The following is a 14,421-nucleotide window of genomic DNA, read 5'->3' on the forward strand; positions in this document are numbered from 1 at the left end:
TGATTGAGCAATGGTGCCATTGTTGTCACAATACAACTCAATCCCTTTTTGAGCACTTAGTACAATGTCCATCTCAATAAGGAATTTTTTAATCCAAACTGCTTCCTTAGCTGCTTCAATGGCAGCTAAATATTTTGATTTTGTAGTAGAGTCTGCGACAGTGCTTTGCTTCGAACTCTTCCAGCTCATTGCTCATCCATTCAGACAGAAGATGTATCCAGACTGGGATTTAAAATAATCTCTGTCTGTTTGGAAACTTGCATCCGTATAACCCTTGACAACCAGCTCATCTTCACCGCCATATACTAGAAACATTCCTTTAGTCCTTCTCAAGTACTTAAGGATGTTCTTTGCAGCTGTCCAGTGCGCTTCACCTGGATTTGTCTGAAACCTGTTACACATGCTTAAAACATATGAAACATCCGGCCTTGTACAGATCATGGAATACATTATCGACCCTACTGCCAAAGCATAAGGTATAATCGCCATACGTCTCATCTCGTCTGGCATAACCGGACATTGAGATTTACTGAGCGTAATGCCATGAGACATGGGGAGAAATCCTCTCTTAGAGTCTTTCTTCGAAAATCTGTCAAGAACCTTATCAACATAAGTCTCTTGACTCAATCCAATCATCCTTCGAGACCTGTCTCGATGGATCTTGATTCCCAAGATGTACTCGGCGTCACCCAAGTCTTTCATGGAGAAACAACTTTTCAACCACTCCTTGACTGACTCAAGCATTGGTATGTTGTTCCCCATGAGAAGTATGTCATCTACATACAAGACTAAGAAAACTATGCTGCTCCCACTAGACTTCTTGTATACACAAGGTTCCTCTTTGCTTTTGACAAAACCAAATTGTTTGATTGCTTCATCAAAACGAAGGTTCCAACTCCTTGATGCTTGCTTCAATCCATAAATGGATTTCTGAAGCTTGCATACCTTTCTAGGATTTTCTGGATCTTCAAAACCCTCAGGTTGTGTCATATACACTTCCTCCATTAAGAACCCATTCAAGAAGGCGGTTTTGACATCCATCTGCCAAATTTCGTAATCGAAAAATGCAGCAATCGCTAGAAGAATCCGAATGGACATAAGCATTGCTACTGGAGAAAAGGTTTCATCATAGTCAATACCATGAATCTGTCTGTACCCTTTTGCAACCAGTCTTGCTTTATAGATATAGGCATTTCCATCCTTGTCTGTTTTAATTTTGTAAACCCACTTGCAACCAATAGGTTTTACCCCATTAGGCAAGTCCACTAGGGTCCACACAACATTTTCAGACATCGATTCCATTTCGGATTTCATGGCCTCAAGCCATTCATTTGAGTTGGGGCTCGCCAAAGCTTGCCTGTAGGTTGTAGGTTCCTCATTCTCCTATAAGAAGATTTCAGAATCCTCAGTTAACAGAACTTCAACAAACTGTTTGTTTCTGATTCTAGCAGACCTACGTGGGGTAGGAACAACAATAGAAATGTTCTCTTCAACTCTTTGAAGATTTTCGCAAGAATTAGATTCAAGTGGGACGATAGGAGTCTCGCTAGTCGAATTAGCTTGCTCCGACACATGGTTATGCGCCTTCGCCTCTGATGTGGAGTTATCCACATCCATTTGTTGCTCGTCTCGAATTTCTTCGAGACCTACTTTACTCCCACTTGGCTTTCTATAGAGGAATTCCTTTTCTAGAAAGAAACCATCGCGAGCAACAAACACTTTGTCATCTTCGCGATTGTAGAAGTAATACCCTCTTGTCTCTTTGGGGTAACCCACAAAGAAACACTTGTTTGATTTAGGGTGTAGTTTATCGCCTTGTAAACGTTTTACATAGGCTTCACATCCCCAAATCTTGAGAAAAGACAAATTTAGAACTCTTCCATTCCATATCTCATATGGTGTCTTTTCAACTACTTTGGACGGGCTTCTGTCAGTACTCTGGCAGCTGCTTCTAGTGCATACCCCCAGAATGATATGTGAAGATCAGTAAAGCTCATCATGGACCGAACCATGTCCAGTAAGGTCCCATTTCTCCTTTCTGACACCCCATTTAACTGTGGCGTCCCTGGAGGGGTTAACTGTGAAAGTATTCCACAGTTAATCAGATGTTCATCAAATTCTTGGGTTAAATATTCACCACCACGGTCAGATTGTAATGCTTTAATTGTTCTCCCAAGTTGGTTTTGTACCTCATTCTGGAATTCTTTGAACTTTTCAAAGGCTTCCAACTTCTGCTTCATTAAGTAAACATAACCAAATATACTTAAATCATCAGTAAAAGTAATGAAGTATCAATTGACCCCTAGCTTTTGAACTCATTGGTCCACACACATCCGTATGTATGAGTCCCAAAAGGTCACTTGCTCTTTCACCTACACCCGTAAAGGGTGACTTAGTCATTTTACCAAGAAAGCATGACTCACAATTTTCAAATGATTCATAATCAAATGTTGAAAGGAGTCCATCCTTATGTAATTTCTGGATGCGCTTTTGGTTAATATGTCCAAGCCTACAATGCCATAGGTAAGTTGGGTTTGATCCATCTGTTCTTTGCTTTTTATGATCTATGTTGTAGATATGAGTTGTATAATCTAAGACATACAAGCCATTAAATAATTTCTCTTTAGCATATAACATATTTTCTTTGGAAATAAAACAACATTTGTCTCTTATTTCAAAAGAAAAACCTACAGTATCTAAAATAGGAACTGAAATAATGTTTTTGGTAATAGTTGGAACATAATAACATTTATTAAGAACCAAAATTAAACCAGACAGAAGTCTCAAATGATAATCTCCAATAGCAAGTGCAGCAACTGTTGCTCCATTTCCTACTCGGAGTGTGACTTCCCTTTTTGCTAATGCCCTACTCCCTTCTAGGCCCTGCATGTTATTAACAATGTGAGCACTACAACCGGTATCAAATACCCAAGTCGAAGAAGAGGTAAGATTAATTTCTACAACAAAAACATCAAGTAACTCCTTACCTTCTGTTTTCACTGGTGTATAATGGGGACACCCTGGTGTATGGCAAAGCCAATCACCACAATAGAAGCATTCGCTTTGTCTCCTTTTCAGGTACTCCTCGGCATGGTTGAGTAAAAGGTTGACTAATGTCACCGTCGAGCCCTCATCATTATGAGTAAGCCTGACTATTTCAAATCCATCGTGGAGTGAGAACAAGATTATGTCATGTGCGGAGTCATCATCAAACGGTTTCCCAAGGACATCCATATGATTGAATAAATCAATAAGTTCATTGACATGGGTCCTTACTGACTGACCATGCATGAGTTTCTTAGCCATTATCTTACAATGAACATTGTAAGCCTCATACCTTATGCTGTCAGTCCAGGAGTAGTAAATCTGAGGGATCGAATTAACGACCTCTTTTACATTGTAGTCGTTGAAGTTTCCTCCTCCACTTCCTAATGCCCCAATGCCACCTTGACAGATGGCACGAAGACATTCACACAAGTTGGTTAACTCATATTGCCTGAACCTTCTTTTCCAACAATTTGGAATAGATTCTAAAATGAGATTCCTGATTTTCTCTGCATCCGAAACAATTTTTGCATGCCTTTCAGGATCATAACCTTCAGTATACTTGCCCTCAACAGGTATATATAAATGAGATTCAAGCTTTTGGCTTATGAGAACATTTCTCAACTCGTTCTCCCATTCCCTGAAGTTTCTGAGATTCAACCTTAAATTCAGTTGTGTTGGCAAAATAGTGTTGTCATTACAGTTATTCATCTACAAACAAAAACAAAATGAGGCAAAATTCATTAATTATGTTAAAGTACCATAAACGATTTAAATTGGAAACTTTAAAGCATTTATTCAATATTAAAATGATCCCTATTGAATTAAATGATTCTAAGACCCTTTATTTGTGTAATAGTTGACCGGACTGAGGCCCTACCATCAAGCATTACATTTTCAAGGTGAGTAAACTCTTTACTGATTACAACTCTTTGTAACTCTTGGTTGAATAATTAACCATCACATGTTTAATTGTTACACTTAGCTTCAAGGTTCTAAATGCTTTAGGTAACCTTGTTGAGTATAACCAATTAAATGTGTAGAACGTGATCTACCCCAAATTACCTACGATAACAAGTGACACTCTGCTGAGGCCGACCCATCACTCATGATCTAAGGATTGTTGGGTATTTAATTGGAAAAGCAACCTCAATATTACTGGGACCTAGATTCATTTATGTTGTGATTATTTAGTGAACTCTAACGCATCATCAATCAACATAAAATAAATCTAACATGCATAATCTACTAATGCATAAATAAAACATGACATAGTATGGCCCCTTAATCCTAAGAAAACTAATAAAGCAGAAAAATGCTCCCACTTGAATCTTCATGGATCTCATCCATCTTATTCCTTTGGGCCTCCACTCCATAGGCTTCTTGGATCAACTACAACCTGTAATATTATTCTATTCTATCTACTACTTAAATAAAATAAAATAAAATTACAAAAATACTTAACGGTATGCAGACCGTATTTAGATTACAAAAATACGAAACGATGCGCAGATCGTATTTAGAATCTATGGGACATACTAGTCTATATATATAGCAATAAATAATATCATATATTATAAAGTGCCACATAATAAATCACTCATCATGCTTTCTTAAACTACAACATCGAATGATCATAATTAAGGAAACATGGCACAAAATATCTCATATTTTTAATTAATTAGTTACTTCAATTAGATAATATCATATATTATTTCTAACCAATCATAAAATATCATATATTTTATTTAAGGTAAGAGATAGAATCAAATCATATTTTAATTATGGAAGATAAATCATATTTATTTTCCATGATTATCCTAACTAATTTAGGAGATTCTATCCTAATTGCTAGCCAATCACATATTTTAAATCAATTATTATCCAAAATTAATTATGGGATAATCTCATTAATCAATCATTATCCAAATAGAATCTTTTGCTCCATAATTATCCAAACATAAAAAAATAACAACTTTAATATTGTTAATTATCTTTTTCAAAATCAAAACTTATCTTTTAATTTTTTTTTTAATTTTGAAATCTGATTTTTATTAAAATAAAAAAAAATTATTAAAAAACATGCGCCAGCCACCGTGGTGTGGCCAGCCGGAGCCGGCCACGGTGGCCGTACACCTTGCGGTGTACGCTGCCCTGCAGCGACGCAAGAACAGCAGCAGCAGCACACGCGGGTGGTGGTGCACTGCTGTGCTGCTCCTGTTCGACTACGTGCCCAGCCCGCCCTCCCTCCTGGACCACCACTGGTGCGGCAGTCGCCGTGGCTGCCACACCCAAACCTCTTTTTTTTTTTAATTATAACAAAATATTTTATTAAAATTAAATTAATGTGGTCCTTTTAATTTTAAAATTAAATCATATTCAATTTCAAAATTAGGGCTCTTCATGAATTTAATCCCCAATTCAATTTAACTCTTAAATTAAATAATTTGATCATGAAAAATTCATAATTTAACATGAAATCAAATAGATTAAATTCTTTAAACACATAACTATCGAATTAAATCAAAACCAAAACACAAATTTCACAAATTAGGGTTTATGATTTCGAATTTTTCGAAAAATAGGGCTAGGGGGGTCGAAATTTTCGATCAATATAGGGCAAAATTCGAATCAAATTAAGGCTAATTCGGAGCAATTTAAACAATTGAATTAAATTACATTATTCTCCCTCCTAATTGAATTAAAATTGTGGATTATCAAAGAATTAATATTCAATATATGTACATGCATAGGCTAACTGATACCACTGTAGGAGTTTATAGGTACGAATGCGGAAAACATGAATCATATTCATATAGCACCTAATCCCAAGATCATGCATAACACACAAAGAATTAGAATTAATACCTTTGAAGCGTGATTCCACGTGCGATCGAGCAAGAACAAAGGGAGATAAAGAACCCCAAGCGTGATTCCTCTACTTGGTCCACGAGCACGGATCAAACCTCCACTAATGCTAGTTAGTCGTGATCGAACACTTCAATCAACCTTTGACGGAGATGTGAGTCACGAGCACACCACAAACCACCCACGACACCACCACACGCGCCACCTAAGGAGGAGGGCCGTACGGACAGGGAGGAGAAAGAGAGGGCCGAATAGAGAGAGAGAGAGAGATTTAGGGTTTTGGTCTTGGTTGCTTGATTCACATATAACTGTTAATTGTTCTGTCATACAACCCTAGGCATGGATTATATTTATAGATCACATCTCTAAATAAATCCACATCAAGCCCAAAACACATTAAGCCCTTCTAACTATTCTAGCCCAACAATCAATGTAGCATGTCATAAACTCATGAGACCCAATAATGGGCCTCTAACGTGTTTGACCCAATACTCTTGTGTGTGACCTCATAGGATCTATTCTAGCGGGCTTTGGACTATTTGACTAGCCTAAAGATCATTGATCATAGTCTAGCAATAGATAATGACGACCCAAAAGAACGAACTTATTATCTCCATAATAGTGATCCTTGATATATCTAGTAATTGCACTTATCGAAGACATAATTCCTTCACAATGAAGTTTCCGAATTACTTAAGAGAGACAAATGTTTTGGTTCATTTTTTCATTTTTCTTTCTTTGTTTGATAAACCTAAGGTAGGAAACAATTTTACACTGGCTTGGTAGAAAGTTAATATAATTTTAAGAGATTGAAAGAAAAATGTTATCCTTTTGTACGTAATATATGCCACATTTTGTAATATCCCGTATTTTGATATGTATTTTCTAAATTAATTAATTAATTATTATTCCCTAAAAAGGGTATTTTAGTAATTTAACTTACTATATGAATTTTGGAGCCAAAATGATATTTGAATTTTGGCGCCAAAAGTATTTTGAAACCTAATTATTATTTTTAGATTTTGAATAACATTTATTATCCATTTAAATTATTTTAAAAACCAGATTATTTATATATTTTGGATATTTTAATTGAAGCAAAAACTATATTTTATTATTTAATTAATAAGGTCCAAAAACTCCGAATTATTGACAAAGAATTTCGGATTTTTCTGGTGTGGAAAATCTGATTTTCTAGGTTAATTTATTTAGTAAATAATTGGTATCTTTTTAATTAATTATTTTATTCAATAAATATTATTTACACAATTATTTTTAAGCCTTAAATCTAGCAAAATATTTCCTAAATGCTACTACTATGGTCCGAAATTTTGGAGCTAAGGAAGCTCAAAAATTTCGGCCACTTGGTTGGATTTTGGGTGATTTATTTTGGAAAATTGTATTTTTAATTATCTCGTTATAATCTCTTATTTTCCTTGATTTTATTTTTCTATCTCCTAAATATTTTATCATCTTATTTTCCTACCTTATATCTTCTTTGATTATTCCCCAAGTAATCCATTTTGTCGTATTATTTTTCATGACAACACACTTTCCTTAATTTTATTATCCTTAATCACCTTAAGATCAAAACTTTCCATATTTCTTTATTCTCTTTTCCAAATAATTCCTTAATTCTTTTTACCATAATTATTTCTACATTTCCCTACCATAATTCATACATGAGCTAGCCTATAAATTCCCTTTTAATTCATGGTCAAACACTCACACCAATTCTCTTAATTCTCTTTTAATTATCTTCTCTTTTTCTCTTATTTTTCTTCTCCTTTTTGTACGCCAGCACCACCGACCACCACGACCACCACCGGCTGCCACCTGCATCGACCACCAGCCGCCACCACCAGCCACCTGCCGCAGGCTGCCCCACCTTGCCGCCACCTCTCTTCTTCTTTTCCTTTGGTTTTCTACCTTTTCTTCTTCTCTTCTCTTATTTAATTAAATTATTATTATTATTATGAGGGATTTATAAAAATTATTATGAGTAGTTTTATTTAAATAAAATCATATTTTAATTATGTTTATGAGAAAATAATTTAAAAGGTTCATGTACATATAGTTGGAGGGGTTTTTAATTAAATTGTTGTGATTATTTATTAACCTTATATTAATTAATGTTATATTTATTTGTAGGGTGTGTTTGACAAGAGTTCTTGAAGTTCCTTGTGTGATTGCTAGAAAGGATCAAAGGTACGTTTAGGTGGCTTGATACCTTTGATATTGATTGGATTAAAAGAGCATGTCTTATATGATTTTTATGAAGATTGAATTAAATTGAATTGAATTATGATTTATGAAATAAAGCATGTTTAAATAATTGGTTTTAATAAATAAATTGGAGTATTGATTTTTATATCATGTCTTGGATGATTAAAATTATTTATCATGTTTTAAAGGCTTGATTTTAAAAGCATGTTGAATTTAATTAAAAAGGAGTTTGAGTTATTTATTGGAATTATTGTGTTAAAGAGGTTTATTGAATTATTTAAAAGCTTTACAAGCATGTTTTATTTATTATATTAATCCCACTATGCGAATTCATTGAAAACTATGGACTTTGTTTGACATAGTCTTTCTCCAAGAATAGCCTTGAAATAGTAGAAGTAGGGATGGCAGTGGGTCGGGTTAAATGGGAGACCCGCCCTATCCCCGCCCAAGTGGGGCGGGGATGGAGGGAGGTTTGGCGGGTGATGGGGCGGGGATGGGTATAAAATGTGTACCCGCCATGGGTGATGGGGCGGGTATAGATTTTAGAGTAGACCCGCCCCATATCCGCCCCGCCCCGTACCCACCTTATACCCGCACCATTTATCTTATAGAAGAGTTTATAATTTATGAAACTTGATAACCCCCTAAGACCCAATAAGCTTGAATAGTGGAAGTCCAATTTTCTTAACCTAATTTGATATAATTGTCATTAATGTGATACAATAGAGCATCATGGCAATGGGTTTGGGACGATTTTAGGGCGGGTATGAGGTGGGTATGAATATCCAAGGGGGTGATGGGGCGGGGATGGATCCTATCTTGTACCCGGTGGGGAGGGTATGGATGTTGATATTGTACCTGCCACGGGTGGTGGGGCGGGGATAGGTATAAGATTTTTATGTGGGTATGGGTATGGAGGTACCATCATCCGCATCGACCCGCCCCATTGTCATCCCTAAGTAGGAGACTAGCTTGGGGGGTGTGCATACTCAGAGAGGAGATTGAGTTTTTGAAAATAATTGATTTATTAATCATTATTATTGAGTTATTGAGTTATTGGAATTGTTGAGAATATTGAAAATTGGTTTTAAATCATGAGTTTTGGAATTGATTTGAATAATTATTGGAATTGGTTTTAAAAGCATGTTTGCAAATAAATTGAGTTTAATTATCTTGCACTTATCGTACTTAGCATATTTTGCTAATCCGTATTTCTTATTTGTTTTGGTTTGCCTTGTTTGCCTTAATGGTAAGCAGTGTTGACTAATTTCAGGTGGAGTCAATATATGAGCATATGGAGTCCTGAGAATTTCTTCACTTAGATTAGAAATGTTGGTCCTTGTTTTTAATTATGAGTACTCATGACAATGGTTACTATTTATAGTATTATTAATAAAGAGTATTGAAGTTTTCCGCTGCAAATTATTGGTTTTATTTAGTAAGTTTGAGTAGCCTTGCGTAATCACGCGGCGGTAATACGCTTAAGTCTATCTCTACGGTATAATTATACGTATTTTACTAGTATTTCCATATAGGAAGATTTGGGGGTGTTACACATTTTCCTCTTCACTCTTCCCCACTTCTTTATTTCTCTCCGCTTCCCTTCACCTTCCCTTTTCTTCCATTTTTTTACCATAAATTTTCGTATAATTAATAAAATAAAGTAAATCCCGACCCTTTTCAAAATCATATTTTCCATGAAAATGGTTTTATTTAAAAATTAAAGTTCCATAAAAATATTTTCAATCAAAACAAACAAAGCCTAAATAGATGTTCTACATTTATAAGTGTGGATTTTATTGAAGACGTGATTTTTTTTTTTAAATTGGCATGCATATGGTAAGATTTGTATCATAAGTTTATTTGGCATGACAATCTTTTGTCAATTGTTAAAAGGCATTTAGACTTTTATTGTTAAGTTAACCATCTATATAATTAGGTTATTCACAGTAATTAAAATAACCATTACTAAACTATCTTATGATTAGTTTTTTTTTTTTTTTTTAATTTTTTTTTTTATATAAGAACCTTATTATAAGTTTTAAATAAACTATAAAGTTAAGTATGATATTTAAATAAATAAAATATATCAATTGATACAATCATGATGATACTAAGTAAATCATACCTTGAAAATGCGTACAATAAAAATAAAAAAAATAAAATTCTCATTTGTTAACTTATTTAAGAGAATATATCTCAAAAAAGTTATTGTAGTATGAGTAATTGCCATTTTTTCATTCAAATTTTTAAAACATGATATTTGTATGTAAGTCAACTATAATATTACATGCTATCGTATATCAAACGATGATTTTAGTTGCCATTATTAAATTACTTCATAGTGTGTCTTTTTTGGAAAAATATATGCGATTTTCGAGTAAGTATATTCTACATATACATTTTTGCTTTTTTTTTGGAAGAATATATCAATATTTACATGTTTGCTTTGTTTGAAAAAATATATAAAATCTTCTAGAATATTGAATAAGTAAGTATTTATATATATTGCTATATTTATATATATGCAAAATATTTGTTTCTTAAATACTAAATTCGTTAACTTTAAATTACAACTTTGGAATATTTTATATCTCATAAATAATACCCCAAAGTTGCATATAAAAGTTAATGGAGGTAGTACAAATTATTTTCAAAAAAAAATAAATAAATAAATAAAATAAATAAATTAAGGACACACCAAGAAATGACATATGTCATTGCTAGTGTGTCTTTTAGTATATTGTTATTGATTAGCTATTTGTTTTCAGAAAATAATATTATAGTGTTATTTTTTAATTCTCAAAAATCACGCTAGTGCCAAATTAAATGAATAATTCATAGGTTGTTGCTCGTTAATATTTAATTAGTTGAATCACATTTCTAAATAAACTTCATCACATAAGCTTGGCATGTATCGTTTCATAATGTAATTTAATGACATATAAGTATACGGTCATAACCTTCTGTTGATAATTAACATGTTAAAGTCATTTAGATCAATTATATTATTAATAATTAAATTAAATTTGCATTGACAAAAAAGTATAGTATTTGATGATAACATAAATATAATCAAATCACAAAAGTCCTAATTATAGCATTCAATATGATTACAAAACTCTTTATGGTCATAGACATATAAACAATAAAATTGTTTGTTATAGGTAATGTCCTATAAACATATTGGTGAATACCTTATACAAAAACAAGATTTAAAATTTCATCTTCATTTTTTTTGGATCAAAGAGGGTTTTGAAGAAAATATTTTACGAATTCTTCCAAGATTTGCCTCATGAACCCAGATTATCGAAAACATAAAAATTTTAGATTTTCGAATAAAAAAAATCACCGATTTCACATCCCTTGATCGAGATTGTCCAATTAAAATGTATTATTGTAAGATTAAGAAACAACCAAAAATTCACACGAACCCCGATTTTCGAAAGAAAATAAAAGTAGATGTTGCAGATCGGGACATATGTTCATTCTCCATCGATACGTGAGTGAATGTAAGGGACAAATATCATGATTGATGGTTAATTTCATCAATGGATGAAGAATGTTGAAGAACAATATTTTGATTTTAATTTTTTAGTTTAATCTTAAAATTTGATTTTATTAAAAAATGGTTTTAATAAATAACTAAATAAATATGAATGTAAATTATAGATTTTTTTTTAAATCGGAAACTATTTTTTTAGAAAAAAAAATTTAAATAAAAAAGAGGTTTGACCAACTATTAAAAAAAAATTAGTCAATCAAATTTAAGGTGATGGGTCATTTTAAGGATGACCTTTGTAGAATTTTACAATAAAATTGATATATAGTAGGAAATTCATCATGTCGGTGTACATACTATGATACCAAGAAAAAATAGAAATTACTAGAGTAATATCAAGAGTATTCTTGTGTATTTGTGTGAACCCTAATTAATTATTATACATATATGGTGTCATGGTTCTCGTATTAAGGAAAGCCGTATCTTTCTATTTACATGGTGTCAAAAGTCAGCTTGACATAAAAGTCACAAGTTTAAATCTCATTCTGATTCACCCTTTCTTTCATGTAGTGAAATATTAAGTGTTGATGAGTATGGTGAGGCTCATGCTCCATCTACAGTTCAAACCCAACATAATCTCATGTGGGGCGATCGTGATAAAGTATAAAACCTATTATATTCCTAGGTCTTGACCCATTAGCTTGATTAAGTAATCATTATTACTTTCTGTATTTTATTATTTGCTCCACTTTTCTTCTGCAGTCGTATTTTATTACTTGCTTCATTTCTTATTTTGGAAACCTTTCTTAATATTTTACTACAGTAATTTTTTCTTCATAGCGGACCCCCAACTATTATACTTTAATATTATTATCATATTCTCTCTCCTTCCAACTACCATAATTTATTCTTCCACCAACGCCACTTTCTTCATATTTATTATATTCTACTAATTCATCTAAAACTGCATGCATGAAAAATGGAGCTAGTAATAAAATACGAAGGGAGTACGTGTTAAAAAAAATGACATAGCTTTCTATTTTTTCCCTTTTGAAAATAATTTTGAGATTATGATGCATTACAATTCTTTTTTTTTTTTTTTTTTTTTTAAACACGGCCCTAAGGCACTAACTTTCATTCAAAGGGAGGTCAAACTCCAAAATAGGAACAATACAACTAGGAAAATTAGAAAACCACACACGACTACTAGTGTCCCGCGGCAAGCAATGTGCAAGCTCATGGACAACTTCATTCCCCTCCCTACGAGTGAAATGTAAGAAATTTATGGACCTAAATACAATAATAATGTATGTGGACTATACGGTAATGATTGTCTTTATACGTTGTCATGTAGTTTAGCCCAAAATTCAAGTGATCCATTTAAGTAATTATTATTATTGGGCTTGTTACGTCTTTTATAGAGTATGGATTTAACTTTATGTATAGAGACCATTGGACCTTTTCTAATGCATGATGGGCGGATTAGGGAAAGGGGTTCTATATATAAATAGACATGTAGGGTTATGGTTCCTAGTAGTACATACAATAGACTCTCAGTTATATCCCATCAATAGAGAGAAACCCTAGAGTGTGTATCTACCAGAAGACGCATAATCAAGAAGGGGTTCGATTAATTGACATGGAATCAGGTATGCTTCCACAATTATGATTTGCCGATTAATTTGATATGAAGATTCAAGTATATTGTAGGAATTAATTCTAACAAGTGGTATCATGAGCCACCTTCATATTGGATTAGTCGGTTAATTTCATTCCGTTAGTTTTGGTTTAATCAATCGTTTGATTGGATATGAATTATCATGAAATTATTGCGTCTTGTTATTAATTAATTCATGTGGCCGTTATTCCGTGTATTTTGTTGAAACGAAATATGTGTTAATGGAGTATTTTCGTTTCGGCTAATTCGTTGTATATGAATAATAATTTTGGTTTGTTAATCGTATGAATTTTATGCGGCTTATACGTGACGACTCATTCGATTGATTACATCCATATTTGTATACTTTTAATGGAACACATGTTATAATTTTGTTGATTTGTGTCATTGTGTGGGTTTTGGATGATTGGACTTGATCTTATATATTGCTGCCATGGTTTATGCGAGGGTGAAAGTTGTTTATTAATAATTTTGCGATTTTCGGTTTTTTCCGGCTATTTTGTCTTATATTGATCCTTCCATGATTCATTATTGATTTATATTGTAGAATCAAATTCTATTCTTAAATTGGATGCTGATAAATACTGCAGCTTCTTAATCTGATCGTTAAGCTTGTATTAATCAAGAGTAATATAAACGCATGATTAATATGTACATGTATTAGGGATTAAATCAGATTTTTTTATATTTGACAATTGGGTAAAACTAATATTGTGTCTCATATTTTGGGTTTATTAATTGAAACAATATGTTACCAAAGTAACCTCTTTTGTGTAGATTAATTTATTTGAAATGTTGAGATGTGTGTGTTTGATTTTCATGCGATTAATGGTCGGCCCAAAGGAAGGCTATTATTTGGCCGGAAATTAAACATGCTTGTGGTAATAAATATGTAACAATTATAAGGTTTTCTATGTGAATGTTGAGTCGGTCCAAAGAAAGGCTTAATGTTTGACAGGATTTTATTGTTAATATTTGATTACTACATCAAGAGGACCACTTACTAGTTGATTTTTCTGTCCAAAGACTAAAAAAATTAATGTTGTGCTAGGTCTCTTGTGATGGGATATGTTATCAATATTTTATTCTGATTATTAAAGTT

Source organism: Chenopodium album, chromosome 11, assembly GCF_948465745.1.
Source record: "Chenopodium album chromosome 11, dcCheAlbu1.1, whole genome shotgun sequence".
NCBI lineage: Eukaryota > Viridiplantae > Streptophyta > Magnoliopsida > Caryophyllales > Amaranthaceae > Chenopodium > Chenopodium album.